The sequence below is a fragment of the Furipterus horrens genome, unplaced genomic scaffold (assembly GCF_987537825.1).
Source record: "Furipterus horrens unplaced genomic scaffold, mFurHor1.1.pri manual_scaffold_9, whole genome shotgun sequence".
NCBI lineage: Eukaryota > Metazoa > Chordata > Mammalia > Chiroptera > Furipteridae > Furipterus > Furipterus horrens.
In genome coordinates, this window is record NW_028327179.1 from 34,658,075 (window position 1) to 34,676,550 (window position 18,476).

Genomic DNA, 18,476 nt, shown 5'->3' on the forward strand with positions numbered 1-18,476 from the left:
AAATTATCTTGAATTCCATTTTTCTACATTTGTACTCTTAGGTATCTTTGGAACATTCAAGTGGACATATAAGGTAGGCACCCATCTAAGGATCTGGAACTCAGGGGGGGAATAAGTCAAAAAGTTTACTCATGTGTCTTAGGTCAGGGTTTCCTACAAATAGAGCTAAGCAAGGATTCTTGTCCACCTAATTTATTGAGGACATGCTCTCAGAAAGGGAGTGAGGAGGCAGGGCAGGAGGATGGGGAAACGCCAAGGGAAAATGTGGCCTGAGGTCAAACAAATGCACCCACCATTGGTCCCACTGAAGCAAGAGGGCCAGCCCTGTGGACATCTGGAGGATATCACCGCTCAGGCCTGGAAGGAAGGGCTGCCACTTACCCGGGGCACCCCCTGAGCAGGGAGCCCACAGGATTCACCACACTGAGCTTCAAGCACAAGGGACAAGTTTTCTTTTCCACAAACCTGATTCCTGCCTCAGGAATCTTTGTCTTTGCTGCTCACTCTGCCTAGAATGTTCTTCCCCAGCCAACTCCTTCTTATTACTTGGTTGGATCTCAGGAATCTCTGCCTCAAGGTTCTGCTCAGGCCCCCTCTTCTGTTGTTGCTCCTCCCTCCTCATGACATCGCACTGGTTTGGCTTCACTATCCAGCTGCCTTTATTGATTTGTTTGTCTTCCTCTCCCACTAGGATGTAAACTGCTCAAGGGCATGAACTGCTATGCATTCGTTCTCTTTCCCCAGCCCCTGGAACAGCGCTCAGTACTCGTTGAATAAGTAAATATTAGAAAGAGCTGCTGATGACAGTAGCTCAAACGAATTCTTTGAACTCCTGCAGAGTAGAATGGACAAGGAGCTTGAGAAATGTGTGGGACAAAAAAAAAGTGTCAATAAATGTATACAACTATGCAAGAAGTTTGGCTAACAGAGCAGAAGTACGGGGCCTAGAGGGCAAAGCTGCAAGAAATTAATCATTGTGTTCACGCAGGATTCACAGTCTGCTCCTATGAAGAATATGGGGGATATTGAGATGTATCTGAAAGCGCACCATAAAAGAACATTAAGAGAGATTAAAATAAAGGGTCTATCTTTAAAGAGAAGAGACAAAAAGTCTTTTGTGAAAATAGCATCTCAGTGGATATAAGGGGAAAGGCAGGAAGAAAACTTACAAAAATGCTAGAATCTGACATCTTGTGAGAAAAATAAAAGTTAATTTCTTGACTTGCCTGCCTTTATATGTGATATTTAAAAATACCAGGCCCTAGCTGCTGTGGCTTCATGGATTGAGGACTGGCCTGCAAACCAAAAGGTCGCCGGTTCTAGTACCAGTCAGGGCACATGCCTGGGTTGCGGGCCAGGTCCCCAGTTGAGGGCGCAGAAGAGGCAACCACACACTGATGTTTTTCTCCCTCTCTTTCTCCCTCCCTTCCCTTTCTCTGAAAACAAATAAATAAAATCTTTTTTAAAAAATTCAAGAGTGTTATGCACTTCCCTGACTTCTTAAATGGATTATGATAAACATAATCTCAACTTCAATGGATGATGAGGCCAATGATGAACATTACTGACAGCCACCAGGGTTCAATGGAGAGTATACAGGGCCTGGGCCCTGATCTCAGTAACTGACATCTATGCATTTCTGTGCTTCATTTTTATGGTTCATCCTCTCTTTGTCATTAGGCTTTCCTTCCTGTGGCTCTAAATGGGCCTCCTCCTTCTAACACCACCACACTCTTCTCGGTCTTGCCACAAGCTTCTTCACCTGTCCTTGTCCTCAAAACTAGGTAACAAAGGTTATTAGGAAACTGTGTGAATAGGGGATTGGGTTCAAAGCAGAGCTAGAAACTTCCCCCAAGTGGAGAAATATTAGCCTAGACACCCACCCACAGCAGGCTGTGCCCTAGAAACCTTGTGGTTCTTCTCATTTGTGCAGAAACTCTTGTGACATATCAACCTACCTGGCGCTAGCTCAGACTTCTGGGGCTGCCAGATGCCTGACCTTCACTTATATAAGCAGGATGTTACACACAGATGGGCCACACCTCCCTCCCCCGCCACCCCCCAAAAAAACAAACGAACCTGGAAGAAAGAAGTAATTGAAGAAAGAAGTAGAGAAAGACTTTAACTGAAAAAGGGAAAAAATATTAAATAAAAGTTTTTTAAAAATAGGAAAGAGGTAACGGTAGACTATTTTATGCATATAAATCTAATACAAGTCACCTACATTATCAATTAGTTTCATTAAACCTTTAAGCTTTTAAAGAGAGAAAATATTTTATTTTGGAAAAGGATAGACAACAAAAATTTCCCCAAAACAGTTTAAATTTCAAATTATTGTAATTCCATGTAGCCTTAGTAATTTCTTTTTTATTTTGAACTTTTACAGTGAAATGTTCAGGATATGATTGATTAAAAATGTTCATGATGTTTTAGAAAAGTTAGACTCTAAATTCTTTTAATAAACCCTTAAAATTTTAGGACTTAATTAAGTTCCCTGTGGATGCCAGTCATTACTTACACTCCTATATATTCAAAGAAATATTAGTTACTTAAAATACTTTCTCAAAACACACTGAAAGAGTTTGAATTAAATATTTAAAAGCCATTACTTAACCACAATACCAAAAACACCCATATGTCATTCATGGCATTTCAAATTTTATCAGTAAACATATGTAATTCTATCACAGTTGGATAAATTTGTTCCCGAAAAATCACACTGCATTCTGTTAAACTGCACCCTAAAAACAAAAAGGCTTTTAGGGAAAATAAGGTTGAGGGCAGACCATTCAAAACCCTAATGCATCCATAACACTAATTAAAAACAAGACACTCCTATCAAACACCCAAATGGGCTGTATCTTCTTCATCTCTCCCTTCGCCACAGTGCCGACACTGAGACTTACGTAGGACAGATGCTCTATTTTTGTTTCTTGGCTAGAGATATATCCTGGACTGGGGAACTGCAGAGAATATGTCCAGGTGAAAAAAGCTCAGTTATGAACTTCCTATAGGTTGGAAATTAAAAGTCCAAAGACTATAACAGGTGAACTTGAAATTATGTTAGTAAAAAGCAGCATACAAGGTTCACAATCATGAACCTAGTAACAGAAACAGGTAGATGCAGATTAAAATAATGAAAAGACAGGCCTTGCGCTGGCCAGTTGCTCACTTGTCTGGAGTACCATCCCATACACCAAAAAAAAGTTACATGTTCGATCCCAAGTTAGTACACATACCTAGGTCGTGAGTTTGATCTCCACTTGGGCACAAACAGCAAACAACTGATCAATGTTTCTTCCTCTCTCTCTCTCTCTCTCTCTCTCTCTCAAATCAATAATATCCTCAGTTGAGAATTAAAAAGAAAAAAGACAGGCCTTATTTTTTGCCTACATTTTAAAAATCTGAAACCTAACACTTCTAGCCAAGGCTTCTCCTTTTTAGAAAGCAATTTTCCTCCCCCCTGTATGTTGTGTTTCCCAGTGGGCTGCCCTCAATGACCCCAGGTAACATGTCTACACGTCAGTCTTTGCTTTCCTCAGTTAAGTTTCTAATCCTTTTCACATAAGACTTGTATTTGCATTAAAACATACATATGCATACACATTCATGTAGTTATTATTTATTCAGGTGGCATACAAAAGGCATGGACACGTTCATGGCCTGGTAAAGTTTTTCCTATTCATACCCCAGCAAAAAAAAAAAAAGCACAACTGGATTTTTGATGTGGCACCATGTCCCATGAATGAAATGAGCAGAAGATCCAGATGTACAAGGGATTTTATCATGACCACATTCACAAAAAGAGCAGTATCAGAGAGTTCCAAATGTGTTGTGCTAACATGATCTGAGAAATATGCATTAAATTATAAGACCTCGGTGGCAGACACAAAATCCTCAGTAGCAGCGAGAAGAAAGGCAGGAGGCTCTCAGAACAGATGTGAGGATTTTCTCTCCTGAAGTCAGGGTGCCAATAAGGAGAAAGCCAACAAACCCAGGACTATGACAAAGCTTCTTAAGGAACTACGGCTTGTTTTTTAAAAACTTACCTAAGTTTCTGAGTTAACTATGAAAAGGTGAGACAGGGCTTTCTAGTTCAGGGATATAAGGCAGCTTTACTGCTTTTAGGAACTTCATCCCAGTTTTATAAAATTTCACTTTGAAAACCAGAAAAAAAAAAACCCAAAGGAAAAACACTTCCTGCCAAATGGACAAATAAGAAACAATTTCAAATTACAGTTGACATTTTTAAATCTAGGAATTCCCTGACACTAATTCTAGTATGTACTTTAAAATATTAAAATAAAAAGTATTCATTAAATAATTTTCTCCCTTTTTGTTACTCTATACACCTAAGACATAAAACAGGAAGCAGGACAGTAGAAAAGAATGAATAACAATACTTAACATTCAACAGTAAACACTCCCAATAATGAAAAGATAACTCACAACTGAAATTAAAATGCGCTCCTATGTAATTTAATTAACTTTCCTGTGACCCATGTCTTAGTATTTGTGTTTTCAAGCTAATACTGGGGTATTAATTTAGATCAGTCTAAAACTACATGTGCATCACTATCAAAGAACAGAAAGCAAACCAAAGGGGTCACTTCTCTAAGAATCATCAGATGACCCTCTCACCAGTCAGTCTCCCTGGCCTAACAGAGAACGAGGTTCCCTGTTTTAATTTACTCCTACACTCCTTTTGTAACCAGTAAAGCAGTGACAACAGCAGCACACAAATATCGGTTGAATCCTTTCTGCCACTCCTTGTGGAATGTTTTTCATGAGTGGTTATTAAAATAAGCTAAGTGTCCGGAATGGCTCCTCCCCCACAGCATCCCCGGCAGCCCAGGGAGGGCCGCACCTCATCCAGTCCAGGACCAGACTAGTCATTTCCTGAGACTTTTCCAACCAGAACTGAGTTGCACCCTATCCCCCTCCCGATGGTGGTCACGCAGAGAAAGTATCAGATTAGAAGCCAGTAGTGTTAGTGTCTCCAGCTCTGAAGAGAAGCTGGACTGAAATCCTATAACCACCAAGAATAAGAATCGAGAGATGAGGGCAAGGGACAGGCAGCACTGGACACATGGAATCCCTGGTCCTGGCCGCTGGGGTCCTCCTTAGCCCCGCCTGGTTGCCTGACTTTCTAAAGTGCGGCTGCTCAGCCCTTGTTCCTATTCAGCCACACCATCCTCCCAATAAATTAGGGTGATTTTCAGTTCCTGGTAACCAAGAGTAATAGTTCTCATGGAAATACATGCACAAAAGGATGCAGAATGAGTGTAAGGCACGAACACCAAAGCTAGAGCTAAGTAACTAATAGGTGTGTTGCTTTAAACTCTAGGAAAAAAAGAGACTTAAGGTTGATGTTGACTTATATGATGGAAAGGAAGGATGGGTTTAAGAGCAACCAAAGGCTTTTACAAAGCTACTACACACACCCACAATATATAATAGCATTTCTATAAATTTATACTAAATTATCATATATATTTTAAATTTTTAAATTTTAATTTAACAGGGGAAATTGTATAACTGCCATAAGTCATAGAGCATTACTTATTAATCAGTTATCTGTACCTTTCAAAAGCCTGAATACTTGGACCAATTAATTTAACCAGGCACCAAGTTGCTATGGTAGCAGGTATTCAAATTCTAGGCCCATTACCTAAAGGAAAATAAACTGACTTAGCTTTACAGACTCCATTTATAAAGTGTTGGCAAATATCACCACCCATAAGTAGCTAACAAATGTCATAGGAATTACGAAAGGGAAATCAATTTGGTTGCACCAACTCCGGGCTTTAAAGTCCTCTGGTTATGAAAGAAAGTGTTATTAAAAATTAAAGAAGTGGATTTTGGAAAAAGCCACAAAGGTACACTAGGGAATTATGGAACATCTAAAGAACGCACTACAAAGACATTACAAAGTAAACCACATTTTCTGTATTTCATTACTAAAGGGTTTTTGTCACGTTCTATTCATTTGCCAACCACTTAAAACCTTTGTATTAAGTACTATAGGGGGTATAAATATGAATGAGACACAACTGCTGCTCTCACAGATACACAAATAAGCACAACATAAGAAATTATTGCCATAGAAAAACTAAAGGAAATAGCATGGGAGTTCAGGAGGAAAGAGACCTCAGAATGATGGATCCAGCAAAACAGGCCGATTTTTCACTTTTGGTAATAAAATTCTGAATACTAGAGTCACAAAGAATTCAATAGGTAAGATGTTGGGGGCTGGGGGAATGTATATCCAAAGACTAGCAATAATTACTCTTAGCACAAGAATTGCTATCTATATCTGGATGTAATTTGATAATTTAACAAAGACCCTTTGTAATATGATAGGAGCACAGCCCAGAAGAGCGGAACAATTTCCGCGATTTGAACCCTGGTGAACAATGGTTCTTTTCTCCCCTCTGGTGAAGATTATTTGGATGGACTCCAGGGACTCCAAGTCCACTGCCTGTCCATATGGTTCAAAGATGTGCTCTTTCCTAGTTGTCCTGGATGCAGACAGCCAAACTCCTTTTCCATATTCCTTACGGAAAACTGAGCTTTGGAAATTGTTGCAACAGCTAGTCGTGGGGAGCTCAGAGGCCCTCTTTCCCTCTCATTCCTCTCCCCAATATTTATTCTAATTTAGGGAAGATGAGTTTTACTTATCACAAAACAAAGGCCGATTGAATAGCTTAGTTTTTTGAATCCTCCCATAAAGTACCAGATTCCCTCAATAGTCATTGTTTCTCATAATTGTTTAAGGAAGATTCAGTTCATATAAAAGTTCATATCCAAAACAGTTCATACTTCCTGACTGAACACTTCATGACCAGTTCCTTCTATGGGCACGCAGTAACCACAGCACCAGCTGGACCACCTGACCTCAAGAGCCACAACGTGGCGCGGGCCAACCCTGATTTAGATATTTCCTCTCCACGTCCCAAGGTTCCTTAACTCAGAACTCTAAGGCATGAAACAGGTTTGATAAGGAGAAAAGAAACATCATGGATGAAATCATATAAACAGGTACACTGAAGTACTGACTTCAACATAAGTTCAGACGCAGAATAGCTAGTTGGAGAACATGAGCTCAAAAATTGGACAAACCCAGCCCTGGCTTGGTAGTTCAGTTGGTTAGAGTGTCGTCCCAATACACCAAGGTTGCAGGTTCAATCTCTGGTCAGGGCACATACAAGAATCAACCAATGAGTGCATAAATAAGTGGAACAACAAATCAATGTTTCTCTCTCTCTCTCTCTCTCTCTCTCTCTCTCTCTCTCTCTCTCTCTCTCTCTCTCTCTCTCTCTCTTTCTCTCTCTCTCTCTCTCTTTAAAATCAATAAATAAAGCCCTAACTGGTGTGGCTCAGTGGCTTCAGTGCCCACCTATGAACCAAAAGGTCACCAGTTTGATTTCCAGTCAGGGCACAAGCCTGGGTTGCAGGCCAGGTCCCCCGCTGCGGGTGTGTGAGAGGCAACCAATGGATGTATCTCTCGCATATTGATGTTTCTCTCCCTCTATTTCTCCTTCATTTCCCCTCTCTCTAAAAATAAATAAATAAAATCTTTTAAAAATATTTTCTTAAATCAATAAATAAAATTTTTTTTTTTTTAAAAAGAAGAATTGAACAAACCTGGGTTGCCAATCTGGGCCTTTGGTAAGATACCTAACTTGTAAGGATAATAATACAGGTAATAATAATAATAGTAGTAACAGTTCATATACATACTTCAGAGCATTGCTGTGAGGCTAAGTAGCACATAAATTGCTTAAAACACGTTCAGTAAAGCAAAGGCTTTTACACCACAGTGATAAGCATAAAGCATATTTAGAGGTGACTAGACACACTAAGCCTTTAGGCACCATGGACTCCCCTTTGTCCCGGGGCTCATACTCCTGCAAGAGGGATCAGTTCTCTTGCTTCACATCAGCCTGGGCACTGCCTTCTGTATCAGCTATGGGCTCTCAGGCTCATTTTCTCAGTCACTCCTTATGTCCACCAGTTCCTAATGATTTGACTCTTCTTCGGTATCTATATTTCTATTTCCATTGCCATTGCACTTCTGCTTTTGCACCATTCTGTGAAATTCAACCACTTCTTTAACAGCTATAGGTGATACCTTATTAGAGCCTTTCTTCTTGATATTTCCTTTGGCTAAAGGTAGAAGGAGCTATTTATAGTTCTCTATGAGTTGTTTTGTTTGTTTGTTTGTTTTTTCCTGAAGGCAGCAGAGAAAGGGAAGGGGTAGGGGTAGAGCTCAGGCCCTAGGAGCCCCATTCTTCCTCAGTGCTGGAGACGCCATCCTCTTTTCCTGCCCCACCTCTGGGCTCCAGGAAGGAGAACAGATGGAATCTTGGGCCTGGGGCTTCTCTTCCACACCCCTCTTACCCCCAAGTTGGAGGGGGAATTAAGGGATCTGGGGAAAGGGGACAGAGGAAGGCAAAGATGCCAAGAAAGATGAGGGCCGATGGATAATCAGACAAAACACCAATGAAAAAAAAAAGGGGTGGGGTGGGGGGGACAATACCAAAATCCACCCCAAACTGGAACCCGCCTGGAAAAAAAGGAAAGTTTCTCCAGTCTCATAGAGACATTATTTGGCGCAACTGGCTCTGTGGTGGGAGCGCTTAGGCCTCAGTCCAGCCCTGGAAACAGTGGCATGGCCCCTACAGCTCATCATCCTTGGCCTGGCCAGGGGCAGCATCCTCCTCCTCCTCCTCCTCCTTATCGTCCTCTTCATCTTCATCTTCATCTTCCTCATCACCGTCCTTGTCTGCCTTCTCCTCCTCCTTGCGCTTCTTGTCCTCCTCCTCCTCCTTCAGCCTCTGCTCCTCATCCTGCTTGTCCTTCATTTGCTTTTCTGCTGCCTTTGTGACACCCCAAGTCTCATGCCAAACTGTTCAGCATACGCTTCATTGTTGGTGATGAGGAAGTTGTCAAAGATGGTGCCAGACTTGACCTGCCAGAGGTCTAGGCCCAGCACGGCGAAGTTTTCGTAGGCATAGATATTGCTATTAGGAGAGTACTCAGGGTTGTCGATCTCTGGGTGGATCCACGTGCCCTTGTAATCTGGGTTGTCAATCTGCCGGGGCTTCCACTCGCCCTTGTATTCTGGGTTCTGAATCACCGGCGGTTCCCACTCTCCATCCATCTCTTCATCCCAGTCCTCAGGCTTCTTAGCATCGGGGTCAGGGATGTGGTCAGGCTTGTCCCAGTCCTCAGGTTTGGAGTCTGTGGGGTCATCAATCTTGGCCCGCTCATCCCAGTCTTCTGGCTTTGAAGCATCAGGATCTTTTATCTTCTTGGGTGGCAGGAAGTCCCAATCATCCTCCAGGGAGCCTGACTCCGCCTGGCTATTGTCAATTTTCACCTCATAGGTGTTATCATACTCCTCTAAAGCCATGCTCACTGTGGTCTTCCCTGCTCCAGATAAGCCTGTTAGCCAAACTGTGCAACCACGAAAGCCACCTCTGGTCCCCACCACCTGACCTCTCTTGTTCCTGCTGACATGATGAGCTTGATAGGTGACATTAGTTGCTCTCTGCATCCCCCAGTTCTGCGCGTTGTTGCTCAGCTTGACTTTCTTCAACAGGCTTCCAGGGACCTCCATGGCTGCAAAGCGCGCATGGGTGCTGGGGTTCTCAAGGTCTGCAGGCCAACAGAAGGGAGGGCCGGGGCAGGCGGGGCTTGTGGGAGGCAAGGAGTCTCTATGAGTTTTAATGAAAAAAATTTAACTCACTCTCGTTCTCTCTTCTCTCTCTCTCAACTTTCTTTTCTATCTATCATATTTCTCCACCGTAACTACAAACCTGCAGGTTAAAGATATGTTTATTGAAGAAATTAGAATCGTAAGAGATTTTACCACATCAGGACACACACAGGAAATTTCAGGAGTCATGAATGCTAGAAGAAGTGAGTTTTACATTTACCATCAGAAAAATCAGACAAAGTAATGTATTCTTACCTGGCTGTCACTTGAAACTTTGGACAAGAGAAGAATTTAAAAAAAAAAAAAAAAAAAAAAAAAAAAACTCATCAAAAATCAATTTTGTCAGCAGCAACCAAGTAACTTTTCAAATAAATAGTTCTTAATTGTCAGGCACAAATTTCTAAAAAAAATTAGGGGTATTTTAAGAAAATCCGTGCCAATCAGCAAGCAGGACTCCATCTTCTGATATCAAACTAAACAAAACGTTCCCTCTGACCAAAGAAAGAATAAAATTAGGAGGCATCAGCTTTCAAAACATACACAGACAACTGGCTTCCTTGTTAAAATTTGGGGATTCATCCATGATGATGTCTATGCGGAAGCAGAGTCTACCCACATGTGATAAATCTCAATCACAAGAAGCCACCACCATTCTGATCTCTCATTTACAGAGTAGTTTACCACAACGTACAAACAGCAAAAGGTAGTACAACCAACAAATTACATTTTAAGATTTGGTACCATAATTAATCAACAGAATTCATTATTGTGCTATTATTGCAATTAGCATGAAATTAGAGCAAGAAAAATACCACGCCCACAGGACTCTGAAGATGACCCCTTCTCCCAGATATTCTCCATATGCACTGAATATGTAAGGTAAACATACCTTTTTTGCGTTGGCAAGTCACTTTAATCAAAATTAACCCAACCCCACCTATCAGAATAAACATCAAGTAGCATGTATCTGCTACTTTTCTTTAAGTATTTAAGTCCCTCTTAATTTTTTTTAACAATTGACATACCCATCCAACACTTCTTTTTATCAGGAAAATGTTTGATTCTTTTAATCCCAGTTAGGTATTCTAAAAGAATTAGAATACTATATCTGTCACTAATTTTGCTTCAGACATACAAGCCCTCTCTAGAATTTTTATCCTGAAATTACTTCTAGGTTTATAGAAAATCTCACAAAGAGCAGTTCAGCTTTCTATCAATTCAAAGACGCTATCTAACATCTGAGAAGTTAAAAGAAAAAAGCATGCTGTAAATGCACTAAAAGCTGGTACTTTATAAAAAGATCTTTAACACAATAGAGAATATAAAAAGCAATATGTTTTCTGATGACAATTTTCTCATGTTTATAGGGACTGTAAATAGAGGAGCTAAGAACTGCTTCAACTCAGCATGTCTTTTTGTTTAACAATAAGAGAGTAGAGAATGACAGTCATTTTTCCCAAAGTTATCTTCTGTTGATCCCTCAACGCTCCCAACTATAGCTTCGTAACTCTGGTTCCCTTTGTAACAAAATTCCTCAAAAAGCAGTGTATCAAATTGGCCCCCTGCATTTCCTTGTTTTCATTTTTTTGAGGGGTGGGTGGTATTGAGATAAAATTGACATACAACATTGTATTAGCTTTAGGTTTACAACATAATTATTTGATATATGTATATATTGTGAAATGATTACTACACATTGATCTTAGCAATGATTTTTTGAGACCAAAAGCAAAGGCAATAAAAGCAAAAGCTGCCCTTCATTCTTCAGCTCATTTTACTCAGGCTTCTGTCCTCTCCACTCCACCACGGTCAGCAGTGGCCTCTGCGATGCCACGCCCAGGGTGCAATTCCCAGACCTCACCTGGACCGCTCAGCAGCAACCACCCCAACTGATCACCTCCTCCGTTTTAAAACTCCCTTTCTTCCTACCTTACTACTTCTGTCTTCTCAGTCTCTTTTTGCTGGAGGTTTCTCTTCTCAAACTCTAAGGATGAAGTATCCCAGGACTATGACGTTTGACCTCTTATCCTCTCTCCTTAGGTGATCTTAAATGCAATGTTTAAATGCCATCAATACACTGAAGGTCCCTAAATTTTTATCTCCAGGCCATACCTTTCCCTTATCCCCACATTCATATAACTACTTTTGTGACAATTCCTTTCATATATAGAATATAAATCTCAAATTTAACAAGTCCAAAATCAAATTACTGATTCCATGCCCTCCCAGTGCTGCTTACCTCCCCAAATATTTTCCATCTCAATAAATGGCCTCTACTATGAATACACTTTATTTCTCTAGTCAAAAACTTGAGGATCCTTGTTTGTTCTCCCTGATACCCTACATCCAATTCAACAGCTGGTTCTCTTGACTCTACTTTCAGAACATATTTCAAATCCACCCACTTCTTTGACCTCCGCGGCTTCCATTCCATCCTAAGTCTCCATGATGATCAAAACAGCCTTCTAATGTGGCTTTCTGATGCTACTTTCCTATTCTTCTCCCTGCCCTAGCCTACACACAATAGTCAAGATTTTAAAACCTATCGCTATTCTGCTCAAAATCTGAAAGTTTCTGATTTAGAATGAAATGCTACATTCTAACTATGACCTGCTCACAAGTCCCTTTGTTCACTGTCCTCCGGCCACCCTGAGCTCCTTCCTGGTTCTTAAGAATGTTAAGCCCCTCTAGTTCAGTGATTTTTTTCTTTTAATTTTTCTATTTACTGATGGATTTGAGAGAGAAAGAGAGATTGAGATTTGTTGTTCTACTTATTTTGCATTGGTTGATTCTTGTATGTCCCTTGACCGGGGATCGAACCACAGCCTTGGCGTATGGGGACGATGATCTAACCAACTGAGCTATCTGGCCAGGGCATATATCTGGCCAGCGGCCTATATCTCAAGGCCGCTGCACTCTCTTCCTCCAGATAGTCCCACAGTTTGCTTCCTCCCTTCTCTGAGATCTATACTCAAACATCACCTTCTCAGAAATAATTTCCCTGACCATTCTACCAACACTGCCCCACATGTCTCTCTTCTTTCCTTGTTTTGTTTTATATTGCTTGCACTTCTTCTTGACCATTATATTATATTTATATTTACTATCAGTCTGTCATCCCCACTAAAGTAAAAGTTCTATGGTGGCAGAAATTTCTCTGTATTGCTCAGTCTTAAATCCCCAGGTCCAAGAATAATGCCTGGCAAATAGTAGGTGCTCAATAAATAGTTGTTGAATAAATACATGAATGAATCATTTCTATACTGTTACTCTTTGCTAACTGGGGTAGATAATAGATATCTCAATTGTTTATTACAGATTTATAATGCCAAAAGGAACCATTAAATATACTGCAAGTTGAATTTTTAGAGCCTCATAGTGCTAGCTAGGAGATTTTTAGACAGAAAGAGCATCATGGGTAAGATAAATAGGTAGGAAATTGAAGGATATCTGTTGGGGCATACAGGTAGTTCCCTATAGAAGATCTGGGGAAAGTTGGGAGAGAAGGAAGCAGGACAAGTGAAAGGTGGGGCTTGGTATAAGACTGAAAGCAGAATGCGCAACCATGAAGGGTTTTGTGTGCCAGCCTGAATTTTAAGTTTATCTTGTAGCAAAGGAGCCATAAGCAAGGAAACAGCAATAAGAATTTCATTTGGGAAAAATTACTCTTGTCACATAAGATTACATAACCCACGTAATCCTGTCTGTTCTTAGTTAAGTAGCAATTCAGCTGCTCAAGTTCTGCATAGAAATAAGACATGCCATGTAAGTCTTAAATGATTATTTCTCTCCTTACCATTCCTATCTAAAGGTATTCAGTTTCCTGTTCACAAATCTTTAGCTAACTTTCCAAAGGAAACATTTTCTCAGCAGGTTCCTATTTGAATATTTTCAACTTTTGATCTATTAGGTCTTGAATTCAAGAACACTTACATGAGTCTTTAATTAAAGGACAGATCCTCTAGTGCATGCACAGCACATCAGGTCATTCACTTATAATACTAAATATTAATACCACATTAAGTAGGGAAATGTTCAACAAGATTTTTCAGTAATGTTTTTTTAATTAGTAAAAATACTGGCAATTGATCATTCAGATATGAAATAATCTAGTTTATCCACTATGAGCTTCCAATTAAAATAAAAGAGTTCAGTTAGTCGAAACAAGGGGCATATAAAAAGTCCCATATTTTTAAGGTTAAAACAGTTGGTCTGATTTTAATATTTAGCATTTACTTGTATAAAGAAGTTTAATACAGAATGCGTAAGTTTCTTAGTATTCTAAAGAATACTATGTTTCTTTTTTAATTAAAGGCCTGTTAGTTAATGTTAAATGGTTTGTTTTCATTGTTTTTGTTTTTGTTTTTAATCATTGTTTCCCTTCTATTCCTCTTGGCTTTCTCTGTATCCTTGGTACTTATAAGGTAATCATTACTTTCCCTCTCACCTTAGAGCTTCCTCTTAACATCTCATTTAACAGTGACTCCATCCTTGACGGCTTCAAAAGACATATACCAAATCCCTCCTACATGTCCAAGCCCTAAGGTGCAAAAATGAAAAGATAACAGCTCCACCCTGGAGCAGATCCTGATGACAGTGATCCATTCTTGCTTCCTTTCTACCCCTTAGGTATCCATCACGGTGTGGACTATCCCTTTAATTTATATGACCTCCCTCCATCTGCTTTTATCTCCTTATGCAAATCACTTAATTCCAATGACACACATGATCTTCCTCAAGGACCTTTCTTACATTAGCATCCTTATGCTATAAGTCCATTATTTTTAAGATTTTGTTTATGTTTTAGAGAGAGAGGAAGGGAGGGAGAGAGAAAGTGAGAGAAACATCTATGTGAGATAAAAACATCAAATGGTTGCATCTTGGACATGCCCCTACCAGGGAACCAGGGACCAAACCTGCAATCCAGGCATGTGTCCTGACTGGGAATCAAACCAGCAACCCTCCACTTCACAGGACAACACCCAACCAACTGAGCCACTCCAGTCAGGGCTAGAAGTCCAAATTTTAAAGGAAACAAAATAACTCTGATAAATGAACAATGGTATGGTATCAGAACCAGCTTAAAACAACTCCCCTCTGCTCAGCAAACAGGTTTATGATTAATACCAAGACACAGAGGATCTCAAAAGGGAATCAGTAAGAAGAATGGAAAAAGCAGCCCTGGCTGGCATGGCTCAGTTGGATGGGTGTCATCCTGCAAAGCAAAAGGTTGCCAGTTCAATTCCTGGTCAGAGCTCATGCCTGGGTTGCAGGTTTGGTCCCCATTGGGGTGTGTGCGGGACGAACTGATCGATGTTTCTCTTGCACATCAACATTTCTCTCCTTCTCTCTCTCTCTCTCCCTTCCCCTCTCTCTAAAAAATAAATATAATTCTTAAAAAAGAATGAAAAAATAAGAGGACCCAAAGTCAATGACCAAGTGGATGCTCTCTCACTGGCACTTCTTCCTATGCGCCTAAGACATCCACTGAACTGACTAGGGATGAAGAAGCCACATGGCACAGTTACGATCCAGCGCAAACACATTCAATTTCTGCTCTCCCAATCCACTCCCCTTACCAGCCTTTCCTGAAAGTTCCCTTCAACACAACCATGAGTGTATGATGTTAAAGGGAAAGCTAAAAGAAAGGTATCGGCACAAGTTATTAATTACAAAGACTCGAGTTACAGGAGAAGAAGGAACCTCTAGAGATGCTGTTCCAGCGGGAACACTTACACAGTGGGGGCTAATCCTGGCCTGTTTTCTCCCAGTCAGTGTAGGCATCACAGATGAGGGTCTGTTCCAGGACTCAGAACCAGCCTATATAACTTTACAACTTCTGTTCAATAAATATTTAAGTATGAAGGAGTGGAGGTGTTTAAAATCTTAAAAACGACCTTTAGACATTAACCTTAATATTTACGTTCCACAGAAGTCATCCCATGTTTTAATACCTTTGGGAAGAATACACAGAGCAACAACCATCTCAAAATGGAAAAAAGTAAATATGTACAAAACCTAAAATATTTCTTATAAGAGCATGAAAAAGAATTCTGGAATTTAACATACAGGCTCAATGAACTATTCTTTCCTTCACGTGCTTCACATGTTGATGCACCTTGTCTGAATACACCCCGCAAGCTACAGAACCCTGCTGGCAAAATGTTTGTCTCTGGGGAGAATTTTTTCTAACTTGACAGAAGCAATGCCTTGAATTTAAAGCAGTTTTTCTTTCTCATCATAATAGTGTGGTGACCTCTATGCAAAATATATTTAAAAATGCAAGATAATGCTATGAAGTAGAAAATAAAATCGTAGATGTATACAAACATGTCAGATCTATAACTTTAGAGTTCACACAACTGAAACAAAGAAAATATAAAATAATCCTAATCATGCAGGAACCCCCCTCCTGATGGTGATGTCTCCCAAGGGAGACCCAGGTACCACTGGGAGGCCAATTCTGAATACAAGCCTTCTTCACAAATTTCCTATATTGTCAAAACAGATATATAGAAATGCTGATGGGGTCAAAATAAGATAAAAATTACTAACACATTCACTCTACTTGCTAATATATATCAATAAAATTTACATCCCGCAGTAAACGCAGAAGTTATTTAAATGAAAAGGGCATCAGCCTGAGATTCAGAAAGAACAAATCCAGTCTCATTTGTTAAATTCATGGGCAATATTCTATGAACACTTATTGACTTGACTAAAGAGTTATACGATCATGGGCAGGAGGTCTCAAGATCATTATTTCTTCTTCATAAACCAATGTAGCAATGGGGAGTGCTAAGTGGTTCACTGTATGACCTAAGACATAGCAAGGAAGCATAACCTTCATTCCTTACTCCAAGTATGGCAATGTGGCCTATAAGAGCTAAAAATAACCACCTGGGGCTTAAACCTGAAGAGAATCCCTTCGTGCAACTATGAGAACGATCATCTTTATCCTGAAGGCTACGCAGAGTATTGAAAGGGATTTAGCAGGGACGGGCATGCTCACATTTGAGTTTTTAAAAGATCACTAGTAAGAATTTTGAGGATGGATTGTAGAGGTATAAAATGAGCCACAGAAGCCGAACAGGACACTGCTGTAGTCATAGCATGAGTGAAAGATGGAAACCAAAGCTAAGGTGACAGGGGTAGAAAAGAAATTTGAGAAACAGCACCTGAAATCAACAGGATGAGTATGTGAATGGGAGGGAGATGCTGCAACTGATGATGACGACGACGATGACGATGATAGCTGCAACTAACATTATTATCTTTAAAATGTACTGGGTGTTTCAATGTGCCAGTCATTCTACTACCTGCTTGTTCATTTTATCGCATTTAATCCTGTTGATTATCCTAGAAGGTGGGTACTATTATTCTCATTTCACATCTAAGAAAAATGAAGCTTAGAGAGCTTGAACAGCATGTCGAAGATCATATGTAATGGAACCAGGATTCAAGCCAGAGTCTTCCGATGCCAAAGTTACATTGTAAGCCAAATTATTTCTTCGACTCCATATCTCCCAGGATTCTGAATTCATGAGAACTAGAAAGCATGATTTGCCTAAAAGTACCTAGAGTGTTTATTATAAGAAACTTTAATTTCATACTATTCCTCATATTCTGGTTTTTATGAGTATCATAATGGCACTATCTTTTACAACTATGTTAGTCTCCCCTTAACACAACACCGGGTAGGTGCCATGTGGGCTTCAAACGCAAATAGGGATATTCTCTGCTCCCAACTGAGCCTTGGGGACTGGCAGCTCTAGCCGCTCTGGGATTAAATTGTGTGGAGTCTTCCATCCAGCACACTCATCTTCTAACACAGGAACCAGATAATAACACTTCCTCCTTGCCTAGAAGGCTTTTCATTTCCCCCCAAATTTATATTTATCTGCTGACCTACAAATGTGGGAGGGACCCAAGAGCACGCTGTCTATCAAAGTCTACTGTGTATGTGAACATTTCAGGACCTCATAAAGATATTCCAAGTGGAAGGCATACAGATTTATTTTTCCCACTTGTGCAAATGTGCCCTCCAATTTATCCTTTGCCAATCATACAATGTGGTTGGTTAGAGAGAGAGCAAGGTTGTAACCTGTACTGGAGGAATCCATTGGGTTTTGGTCAATAATCCATACTTCTGAGACACCTTTGTTATGCCTCCTACCTTCTGTGTAGTTAGTTGTCTATGAAAAGATAGTAAAATCTCCCAGATTATCATCAAACCAAATTGGTCTTTGTCTGCGTTTATGATAGCCAAAGGCCCTCGATATTGTGACAGGGAGCTCTGCCCCCATGAGTGCTAGTTGAAATCACAGCAGAACTGCTGGGTGTTATCTGCACTATACCCCAACCTTCAGAGAGGGATATACGTATAAACAATTGAGACAGATCTATGTTTAAATGTAAAGTTTGACAAGGTTTTTAACTGGCCACTCTTATAGCACTAGCATCAAAACAGTCAACAGTTTTTTGCTTTTGTTCTGTTTTGTAGACTTCTACTTTATTTGGAATCTTAGGGTTACTCCACAAGCCCTTTGATGTCTATCATGGTTCAGATAAAAACTGAAGAAGCTATAACAGCTTTAGGTTGACACAGTATCATTCTGGTGTAACTACTTTGGGTCATACTGGTCAAGATCATGAACTCAGAAGCTAGACTACCTGGGTTCACATCTTGACTCCACTATTAACAAGCTATTCCAGTAAGTTCCTTCCTCTGAGAAAACCGGAATAGTAACAG

At 40.2% G+C, this 18,476-nt stretch overlaps 1 protein-coding gene and 1 pseudogene across 2 annotated transcripts in view; both read right to left on the reverse strand.

Annotated features, from left to right (window-relative positions):
- CDK14 (cyclin dependent kinase 14) overlaps window positions 1-18,476 on the reverse strand; it is a 564,775-nt gene that overhangs the window by 449,122 nt on the left and 97,177 nt on the right. The gene's annotated exons all lie outside the window — the stretch shown is intronic.
- On the reverse strand, window positions 8,682-9,625 carry LOC150001583 (calreticulin pseudogene; annotated as a pseudogene).